Source organism: Salvia miltiorrhiza, chromosome 6 (genome assembly GCF_028751815.1).
Source record: "Salvia miltiorrhiza cultivar Shanhuang (shh) chromosome 6, IMPLAD_Smil_shh, whole genome shotgun sequence".
In the NCBI taxonomy this organism is placed as follows: Eukaryota; Viridiplantae; Streptophyta; class Magnoliopsida; order Lamiales; family Lamiaceae; genus Salvia; species Salvia miltiorrhiza.
In genome coordinates, this window is record NC_080392.1 from 20,441,211 (window position 1) to 20,453,001 (window position 11,791).

An 11,791-nucleotide genomic window follows, 5' to 3' on the forward strand; every position below is an offset into this window, starting at 1 on the left:
CATGGAGTAGAAAAATAGTCAAAAGTAGTCAAAGCATGGACCTAATTTCCTCGCCTCGCCATAAAATCAGCAGGTCGGTTTCCCTCGCGAATCGCAATGAATATGAGTGAAACGAAGCCACCGATAATGAATCAACTGTTGGATCCAAGCAATCGCATGACGGATACTAGCACGACCATGCTGCCCAGCAGACATGAGCAAAACGATTGCCGCAACATCCAGCTCAACCCAGATTTGCGCTGATAATGTAACAGTCAGCCCAAGATAGGGCTGCCGCCGGTTCAGGAACCGGGCGGTTCCGGGCCCGAACCGGCGGTTCAGGGTCGGGAATCCGGCGAACCTGAACCGGCCCGGATGAAAGCACAAGGGCCGGTTTTCTGACCCTGAACCGGCAGTTCCGGTCCGGGCCGAAAACCGGCGGTTCCGGGCTTTTTCCTTTTTTTTTCAATTTTTTTGTATTCTTTTTTATGAAATTAAATGATTTGTGATGTGATGAAATTTCAAAATTCTAATTCAACTTAAATCTTAAAATATACTCCTTTTCATATAAATTACTTGTGTAGAAAATCTAATGATTGTGAATTGTGATGAAATTAAATGATTTATGTCATATTTTTTTTCCTTTTATGCAATTAAATGATTTATGTCATATTTTAAAATTAAATGACTTGTGTTGAAAATTTATATTTTATGAAATTAAATGATTGTGAATTTGTGATGAAATTTCCAAATTTTAATTCAACTTTAAATATAAATTATAAACATGTGTTGAAATCGAAAATATAAACATGTAATAGTTTTTATGTCATATTTTTAAATTAAATGACTTGTGTTGAAAATGTATATTTTATGAAATTAAATGACTTGTGTTGAAAATTGAAATACAATAAAAGTACAATAATTCTAACACATTGACAATCAAAATAATGCATAAAAATTGAATTTATTCTATGTATACAAAAAATATTATATGGATACAAATTACAATCTTCAAAATTGAATAAGTAAACAAACTAACACTAACTAAATAACTAATTCATTACAAGTTTACAATAAATTCCGAAAGAGAATTGTCTAACAGGGGGGAAAAAAATAAAAAAATAAAGGGCTTGAGCTCAATTTTAATATAAATATTAAAATTGAGTGGCCTACGTATCTTCATTGAATAATGAAGAATCAAAGCCCACGTAGTTCTTTTACCTTAACTTACCTAATCGTAGTCCTCGCCGGGCTCGGATCGTTCGGACTCGGTGAATTCATCGTTTGGGCTCTCGTCGGCTTGATCTCATTCATTCTCTTGTTGTCGCAACTCGGCTTTGGACCAATCATCAAGCAACATGGTGGCCTCCATGTTTCGAGGATCCATGGTGCTTCTTCTTTCGTCCAAGACAAGCCCACCAACGCTAAATGCTTGCTCGACGGAGACCGTGGAGGCCGGGACCGCGAATAACTCCTTGGCCATGGTGGCGAGTATGAGATATTCCCTCTCGTGCGTGGACCACCATCTCAAGACGTCAAATTGTATACCACCTACAATTTTGAAAGCAAATGTACTAGACAAATATATATCTAGCTCGTTAGTAGTATAGCTCCTTTGTGTATTCATAAATGAATAAGCGGCTTGAGCCCATTCGTTTTGATCAAAACTACTTCCTAAGGTGGAGAAGCCATATTGACCTTGTGAACTAGCAGTGCCACTTGAAGAGTATGAGGGGTTTGCAAGCATATATTTTTGTTCGTAGTCATTAAACAAAGTTCTAAGTGTGTTATCTATTCTATGTTTAATATCATCTAAGTTGGGAAGGTACCATTCTAGCATTTCATTGTTTCCTAATCTTGACTCATAGATTTCTCTAAAGGTACCATAATAAATTTCTAATAAACGATAAACACCACCAATTTTCATTGAAGGATCTAAAATCTTAGCAATTAAAAAAACATCGAGAATTTCAAGAAAATATTTAAGCCACTTAATGATCATTTGATATGATACATCCTTCAAATCATTTTTTTTATAACAATCATTTAAAGCAATACCAATAAACATGCAATGTTCTAAAACTTTAATACTCGTACAATAATAAACACCGGATAAATCCGTGGTAGCATTTTGAAAAACCTTTAAAAGTTGAAATAAACTACCACATTGTTTCCAATAAAAGGGCAATAAAAGCAAGTTAGCCTCGGGAGTTGCTCTAAAAAAATCACATAAATGCTCAACATGTTCCATGGTAGATGCAAGCATGCCAAATGTTGAATTCCAACGTGTAGAAATATCTTTAACAAAATTTGTATATCGAATTTTTTTGTGACGACAATATTTTTGCCAATAGCGGCTTTTCTATGCAACATATTAACGGCTTGTCTAATGGGATCAACATCATTATTAATAAGAGTATAAGCATCTTGTACACATCTATTTAAAATATGACAAATACAACGAGCATGAAAATACCTACCTTCAAAAGAGGGTGCGCACGCGGCAACTAACTCGGGAATGAAGGCGGTGTTGGCGGATGCATTATCAAATCCAACCGAAAATATCTTGTTTAAAATGCGATACTCATTTAACACAGAAACAATCAATTGAGCAATATTAGTAGCATTATGTGTTTCATTGAAATCTCTAAATGCAATTAAACGTTTTTGAATTAACCAACATTCGTCAACCCAATGACAAGTAATACCCATATAAGAATATCTTTGGAAAGAATCACTCCATATGTCAGAACATATAGAAAAATTTTGTTTTAAATTCTTAAAATGTTTTCGTAAATCACGGTTTTCTTTCTTCGGCTTGTCGCCTAATATTTTTGCACATAGAAGTTCGACCAATTTTTTTGGCGGCCGGATTATAAGCATTTTTCATAGTATGTTCAAAAGTAAATTTATCGACATGCATAAAAGGCAAATGCTCCATTGAAACATAACGAGCCATGTAATCTCGAGCATTTTGTTGGTCATATTTCCATAAAACATTACCTTGTCGTTCGAAAGCTTCGGGATGTAGTTGAGTTTGAGTTGTATGGATTCCAAACTCGACAGTATGTTGCGCTGCCATGTGCCTTATGAGGGTGCCATAACCCCCTCCCGCTTTCCATTGATAAGTAGCGTTGCAATAGTTGCAATAGGCAATGAACCTCTCGGGAGCATTTGGAGCATCATTTGGATGTGGTGGAGCGGGTTCCCTCCTAAAATGTTTTATGAAAATGTTAGAAGAAAGTGTTTTACTCTTACCCTTACCCTTACCTCTAGTGGGAGGGATTTCCTCCTCAACGTTGTGACGTGCTTGGTCGGCTTCCTCCTCCGCCTCTTGTTGTCGAACTCTACGTGCATATTCTTCATCCTCCGCTTCTTGAAGTTGTCTAGCATATGCTTCATCGGCAGCCTCCCGGCGTGAGCCGAATGGTCCTCGTTCAACTGGAATTTTCACCCTTCTCCTAGAGGATGATGATGGTACTTGAACATTTTGAGTAAACTCGGGAGAAGTGGGAGTGCTATCAATATCTTCTTCGTGGTCGACATTGATAGACTTGCCACGGTTACCACGACCATGAGACATGATAACAAATAAACAAGTAGAGAAGAGAATATAGATAATAGAGGTTAGAGAATAATAAGCAAGAACAATAAAGAAAATGAGCAAGTGAGTGTAGTGATAGTGTAATTGAAATATATAGTATAGTATAGTATTTAGTACTTAGTAGTAGTACTAGTAGTAATATAATGTAAAGCAATAACAATAAAGTAAATGAGCAAGTGAGTGTAGTGATAGTGTAATTGAAATATATAGTATAGTATAGTATTTAGTACTTAGTAGTAGTACTAGTAGTAATATAATGTAAAGCAAGAATAATAAAGAAAATGAGCAAGTGAGTGTAGTGATAGTGTAATTGAAATATATAGTATAGTATAATATTTAGTACTTAGTAGTAGTGCTAGTAGTAATATAATGTAAAGCAAGAACAATAAAGTAAAGCAATTGAATAAGCAAGAGAATAGCTAAAGAATTATAGAGCAAGAGCAATTTAACAAGAGCAATAGCACATAAAGAATGGAGGAGAATTAGAAGTAGAAGAGAGGAGAGTGTAGAATTGTTAATACAATGGAGTGATTTTGAAGGTGGAAGAAGGGGGGTATTTATAGATAAAATTGGGTGGGGGAAAATGTGAATTAGATAAAATTGTGTGGGGAAAAGTATAATTATAATGTTTAAAATTTGAAAAAATAAAATAAAAAATAAAATAATTCAAATTTTAAAACTAAAGTTTGAGTTTGAACTTTGAAATTGAGAGAAGGCCGGTCAAAAGGCTAGGCGCCTAGCCCCCTGCCCCCCCTGCCGCCTGCTACGCCTGCCCCCCCTACACCCCTGCTCTCCTCGGCCCCCGCGCCGGGCCCGGCGGTTCCGGGCCGAACCGGCGGGCCGGACCGGCGGTTCAGGGTTGGCAACCCTTTGAACCTTAACCGGCCCGGATAACTGGCGGTTCGGCCCTGAACCGGCCCGTTGGTCAACGGTCCGGGCCGAAACCGTTGACCGGCGGGCCGGTTCAGGGTCGAACCGTCGGTTCCGTTCGGCCCTTGGCAGCACTAGCCCAAGACCCTCGAGCAGAGCAGCTAACTCAGCCTCAAAACTAGAAGTAGCAACGGGGGGGGGGGTGCAAAATGCAATAGGGAGGGCCTCAGTGTTATCACGAACCACTCATCCACCCGCACCACGCTGCATCTGTGAGTCGTACAGTATTCAGCTTTAAATTTTTTATTTGAGTGGGTAGATTTTAAATTTACTATAAGAAATAGACTAGTTTTATATATTAACTTCAATAATTTGTACACATAATTAGTAAATCTATATAATATTTTAAATTATAATTTTAAGATATATAACTAATTTTTTATTTGAAAAATCATATTAAAATGAATACAAACTTCATTCTCCTTAATTGCATTAAAAACTACTGTGATTTAAAAAATATTTAAATTTAAAATAACTATAATTAACCAATTATATAAACTTTTTTTAAAGGAAAAAAATGGCATATACTTATCTTTCACAAGTAAACGGAAACAAAATGAAAAAAAGTATGATTCAACATTAAAAATAAATGAAAGCGGATAAAAAGTAATTTTGACACTTTAGATGATCGACTTATTTATTCAATTTTTTTATATATATTTTAACAAATTAAATATCTTTTCATAATCTTTGATTTAACATCCATATAGAAATTTTTTTTCATGAATCAAAATTAATGATTTTTTGAAAAGAATTAAAATATAAAAAAGAAAAAAGAAGATAGAAAATTTAGAGGGAAAAATTATGAGGAGAGAGAAAAATTGGAGGTAAAAAACTTCTCTTTTATACTTGACTGAAATTTTGAGATAGCCAAAGTCAACCATAAAACACAATATTTGACCACTAATTTTAAAAACACAATTTTCGGCCTTTTTTAACGTTTTCGAACATTTTTACCCTTAATTAGGCGGACCGGGTAGGGTTAGGCACGCGAGTTGTTGGGAACTTAATGGAATATCCTAATCCTTGTTTTGATGATACCAAAATCCATGGGTTTCATTTGTAATAGACTAGAACTGCTCGAACTCAAGTGTTATAGTTCTTTTTCTAGTTTAGTTGATGTTCTGAAGACTGAAGACTGAAGAACGAAGGACTAAAGACTGAAGACTGAAGTTGCCGACTGAAGTATCAGTCGAAGAATCAGTCTTGAACTGATTACTTAATGCGTGCCACGTGGAATTAGCGGACTGATACTAAAGTCAAGTATCAGTTAAACATTCTTCCTCGGACTGAACCTCCAACGTTCAAAGGAAGCCACATACTCAAGAAGTACAGCCGCATTAAATGCAGAAATCTCAGGATCGTCCTTTCTCTGCAGAGGTCATTCCTATTTGGTGACTACTTTATCAGAGACGTCGCATCTCCTGCTCTTCAACATAGCCGTTCTCACCAAACAAGAAACCTCGAAGATTGAAGCCTCAGCCCAAGTTCAAATTACTCTCTAACGGAAGAAATCTTGAAGACCTTCTCCGCCAACGGATCTATTCAAGACTTCTCCTATAAGTAGCGCTCGAGGATCACTTCAATCTTCACCGATTCAACAACATAAACTGAAGCTCTGCCAAAATTGCTTCTCAACCAAAGCTCAAATTCCCCAAAGCTTGAATCGAAGAAGAGAATCCCAAAGCCAAAAATTAGTCACTGTTGATTACATAAATTCTCTTAGACCTTAGGCAAACCTTGTATATCCAAAGCCTAAGTCAAACTAACTCCAAAGAACTTGTTCTTTGAAGTTCAGTTGGCATGATTTCAAACCTCCCTTCGACCGATAGAATCGAGTGTTTGAGTTGCAAAGGAGTTCAGGAAGGTACTCTGTCTCCGTGAGATCCTAGTGCCAGTTCGTGCTAGGAGTGAGAAATCCAACAAGGTGTGTTGGTACTAAAGATTGGATCTTCAGTTATTTCGGTTGTGTGCACTCGCAAGCACACGGTTCGGTTTGCTGTGCACCTGTAAGCACAAACATCGGTTTGTAGTGCACCCGTAAGCACTTGTAGAGTGAAGTTGTTGGTCTGATCAACCGACCGTGGATGTAGGAAGTGTTTTCGGAACCACGTAAAAATCTCTGTGTTATTTACAGCTTTCAGTATTTAAATTGTTACTTGTGCTCTTCCTTTCATAACATGAAAACTGATTAATAGCAAAGAGAAACTTAAGACTAACAACGTGCTCAACCCAAAAAGGCTATTGCGAAACAAAAAGATTTCCACTGCGTGTGTTATCAATCTGACTGATCTATCTTCTGATAGTCAGTAAGAGTTATAACATCTCTGTTTATCAAACTCGACTGAAGCCTTACGTGCATCAGTTAAGTTCTTGTGACTTAACTGATAACTCCTTACTAAAGAGTCTTTCAGTATCAGTCGTCAACCCTATTTTGGTCAAGTCTCTTTTCAGTAAACAGGTGTCTGAGTTTGTGTTTGAAGTTTCGTTTTGATCTCTCTATTGAGATCTTGATTCATTAAAAATAGCCTATAGGTGTATTTCCCCTATACACCTATTCGAGACCCTCCGTACCTAACACGAGTCGCGTGCTGGGTAGGGTTACGGTTTGTGGATTTTAGGATTTCAACAAAACATAATTTTTACCATTTCTCCCCCAATTTTCACCGCATTTTTACCCTTCTCTGTCGGGCTTTTACCCTAAAACCGCCGTCAGTCGCCGTCGAAAATCTCGGGTTCAACCGCCATCAACTACTGTTTAACCACCTTCATCTTCTCCATCTGTAAATTATCCGTCTTCTCCACTCCACTCCACTCCAAAAATGACAAAGTGCAAATCTACTCCAGCCAAGCACTAAGAGCGCTTCAGATTTCGAATCCATGTCCACTTCCAAGCGCAAGCGTGCTGCAGTTTTCGATGAGGAAGAAGCAGAATCTAGAGTTCCTGAAAATGTCATAGATAATTGCAAAGAAATAAATAGAGAGGATGAGAGTTCCGGATCTGAGGAACAACAAAGCCCAATCAGCATGGTGACTCTTTCATCCATCGCCGAAGAAGCCGAAGAGGAAGAAGCCGGCGAGGAAGAAGAAGCCGAAGAGGAAGAAGAAGTCGACAAGGAAGAAGAAGTCGGAGATGAAGAAGCCAGCGAGGAAGAAGAAGCTGGAAAGGAAGAAGCCGGCGAGGAAGCCTCCGAAGAGTCCGCCGGTGAAGATGTTGACGATTTGTCAACTACGGTAATTTCTCAAAACCCTAAATTAATTGTAGCATTATTCTTTCTCGTTTGTAGATGTGAAATTACATTTAGATCTGGATTCTTAGCATTAAGATTGAATGTTATGGTTGAGATTAAATTTTGAATCATCGTTATTTTCCTGGGAAATTACATGATGTTTGCATGTTGGAATGATGTTACAGTTGGCACAAATGGGGATAATAGTGCCATTTGTGCCATCTGTGTATTGAAATTCTCATTAAGATTGAATGTTATGGTTGAGGTTAAATTTTGAATCATCGTTATTTTCCTGTGAAATTACTTTATGTTTGTGCCTAATGAATGGCACAAATGGCACTATTATGCCCATTTGTGCCAACTATGTATTGAAATTCTCATTATAATACATTTCATTCATTTTGACATATGCTTTTATTTTCTGAATGGAGGTAAAATGGACCTTCAAACGGTAGGCAATGAAGGAAATAACCCACAAGGTCAATGTTAAGGGCAAGGAGAACATCATTGATATCATAAACACTGTTGTATATAGTGCGGTTGAATACCATGAGCTGGAAGAGTCCGCTTTTTGTGATTTACTCAAACTGTCATCCCACATATCACGATCAGGTAAATGTCTGCATTACGTGATATAAAGACAAATATCAGGAGTACCAAAACCAGATGAGACAGCTATGTTTTTCTTCGTGGATGGCTATGTTTTGAGATTTTCTAGAACATAGTTCTTTTTTAGACAAGATAGAAATTTGGATCAAGCGACTTTGACCCCTATGCAAATCACACCATACCTGAAGACTCTTTTTATCAGAGAATTCTGGGAAGTAAGGAAACTACCCCTAACACATTGGGGGAGAAGTTTGTGAACAAGGATTTGGGTGAGAATGCACAGGACTACATTAAGGTAGCAAAGATGTTGATAGTGACAGATATGATATTTGGGTATGACAGGACGAATTTCAGTATTCTGGATTGGCTTTGGGTGCTTTTGGAGGATAAATTAGCATGGGAGGAATTCCCATAGGGGAGCATGTCATATCAGATGACAATGCATGCGATTAACAACGTCAGATGCAATGTGGCTCACACATCAAAGCAAGCATATCATCTAACATGGAACACTGTTGCCTTCTTGGTAAGTATCATTAAATATTGTTCAATGCATACAGTTTTTCAAATGAAAACTAAATTACCTCATTTGATTCTGTGTTGTCCGGCTCGGATATATTGTGCTCTGCTACAGTTGGGAAAGAATATCGAAGAAAGAAAGAGGGAAAAAGTATTCCCCCGTATGCTGAGGTTCACCTACACAAACAATCGCACCAGACCAGTAGCTGTCGGAGAGGTAAAAATGGTTAATAATTTCTTTTTTTATTATGTATATATCATAATAATCTGGTCCTTTTGGCACATGTGGCACTATTAGTACCATAAGTACCAACAAAAATCCAAAAAAAACTAAGTAAAATTGGTCCTTTTGACATATATGATACTATTAGTGCCATAAGTACCAACGGAAATCCCAAAAAACTAAGTTATCTGGTCCTTTTGGCACATATGGCACTATTAGTGCCATAAGTACCAATGAAAAAAAAAACTAAATTATTTGGTCTTTTTGGCACATATGGCACTATTACTGCCATAAGTACCAACGGAAATCCAAAAAAAAAACTAAGTTATCTGGTCCTTTTGCAGGTTCATTTTTCACTGAAAGCAACAGAGGAGGAAAAACAACACAAGCACTAGTCTATTGAAGAAGAAGGAACGCCATTCACATTGCAGTATAGTTACACTGCGGATGGCAACAAGAAAAGAGCAAAGAAAATGGTCATGAGGTATGCGGGAGTCAGGATTCAAGAACCAAGGATAACTAAGGAAATGCAGTTGATAGAGATTAAAGGAGAAGGAAGATACCAACACCAACAGGGAGAGGCTGTGATCACATTCACAGCTTCGCAGATGAAGCGATTTATTAAAGAAGTGGGAGAAAGCATAGCAAAGAGAGCGCATATTGAATTTGCTGCACATTTCAATCGAGAAGAGCTGATAAAGGAGATAGTTGACTGTGTCGTCAGCAAATTACAGCAGAGACAGCAATACAGGCCACCACAAGAGGTAAAAAATACTTAGTACCTAGTATTCCTCACACTAATAATTGTTTTCAAATCAGGTTGCAAGCACATCAAAATGGAAACCGCACTGTGAATCTGAGGATAGATTCTACCGCTAAATATGGGGAATACCAGGTTCTACCATGCCAACACCAACACCACCAGCAACTCCAGAGATTCAAGCCAGAACATCAGCCGAAGCGGCAGCACCAGCAATCGTAGAACATGAAGAAACAGGAACATTCGCGGCAGAGGCAGCAGCAACAACATCCCCGCCTCAACAAATGGTGCAAAACAGACCAACAAGGTTGAGGATGCCATCTGCAGCATGTAAAAGCCCATTCCGGCTTGATGATGTCAGATGAACAAATTTTCAAAGGTACCTGAAAAGCAAAGAAGCTGAAATGTAAGTAATCAATGGGGTGTATTCAATTAGGATTCTACAGGATTTTTTTGGATTTTAGAAATCTAGAGGTATTCAATTAAGATTCTTAGAAATCCTTAAAAATCTTGTGGTATTCAATTAGGACTTTTAAGATTCCATCCAACTCTAGTGATATTTTAAATTTCATTGACTTCTAAGGATTCTAATTATTGAAAGACTTCTTAAGATTTTATAAGCCCTAGTATGAATAAAAACTCCCTGCAGAAATCTCTTCTCTCCCCACAAGATTTTGATGTATTGCCTCCTTCACAGAGGAAGATGAAACATCAGCAGCAAAAAAATACAAACTGACCACATCCTCAATTTTCTCCTCTTGTCCTCTGATAACAAAGGTACATATTTGCTTTTTGATGTAGCGATTGCTTTATATTTGTGTGGATTTACTGTTGTACGTTGCTTCCATAGTAGTTTTGAGTTTAGTGGGAATTTGAAAGAGGTCCTATGCATATAATTGATGATTTTTGCTTTGGTTGGGAGTTTAGTGGATTTTCTGTTGTACGTTGCTTATTGATTCTTTAACCAAAGATGTATGTGGATATTTTATCCATTAATTTTCGTAGATGCCTTGAGCTCATTGTTCCGGAGATCTTTTCGGTACAGTACACTCTGTATAAGAGATATCAAGCAGCTATCTGATTATTGCATTGTGATTCAGTTTCCCATCCTTGTTTGGTTGCATGATTTTCTGTTGCTGGTATTTATTTTTTGGAATTTGAGAGGTTCTGAATGTAAGATCTTCTTGCACTATAAACACGATACATATATGCATTTTGAGCTAGCCCTGCTCACATTTATTGTAATGGCTTGATGGCTTTAGGCATGTATACTAAATAAGCAAATTGAAACCCCTACGTTGTGTTTCTTGTAGTGAATTTGATTAAGGAAATTATGTAATTGATTTACATCACACATCATTGGAGAAATATTTGATCAACTTGATTGCTTCTCCTTAGAATCACGTATTATCATGGTAAAGGTTCTGCAATTAAATGAGTTACATCATTGCTCAGATAACATCATATAATGTTGTTGCATTGTCAAGTCTAGACAATTCTCATTCATGAACTGTAAACATTATATAAGTATATATATCATAATAAAGCTTATTTTAATTTGTGTCTGTTAATATAGTAATATTAGCATGGGAGATTCACAACAAGTTACGAAAAGGAAGGCATCTAATTATGAGCAATGGACTAAGGAACAAAGTGACTTACTGTTATAACTTATGGTTGATGCCGCAGCTCAAGAATGGCGTGACAATAGTGGTATTTTAACAAAATCACCGGTAGAAGAAAGAATACTTCCCACTCTTAACTCAAGACTTTGATGTAATAAGACTTACAACAATTACCTAAGTTGCCTGAAATGGTTTAAAAATCGTTGGTTATCTTATTCAAACCTATTACGATTTAGCTCTGGTTTTGGATATGACTCTACTACCAAAAAGTTTACAGCTTCAGATGAAGTATAGGATGAGTATCTAAAGGTA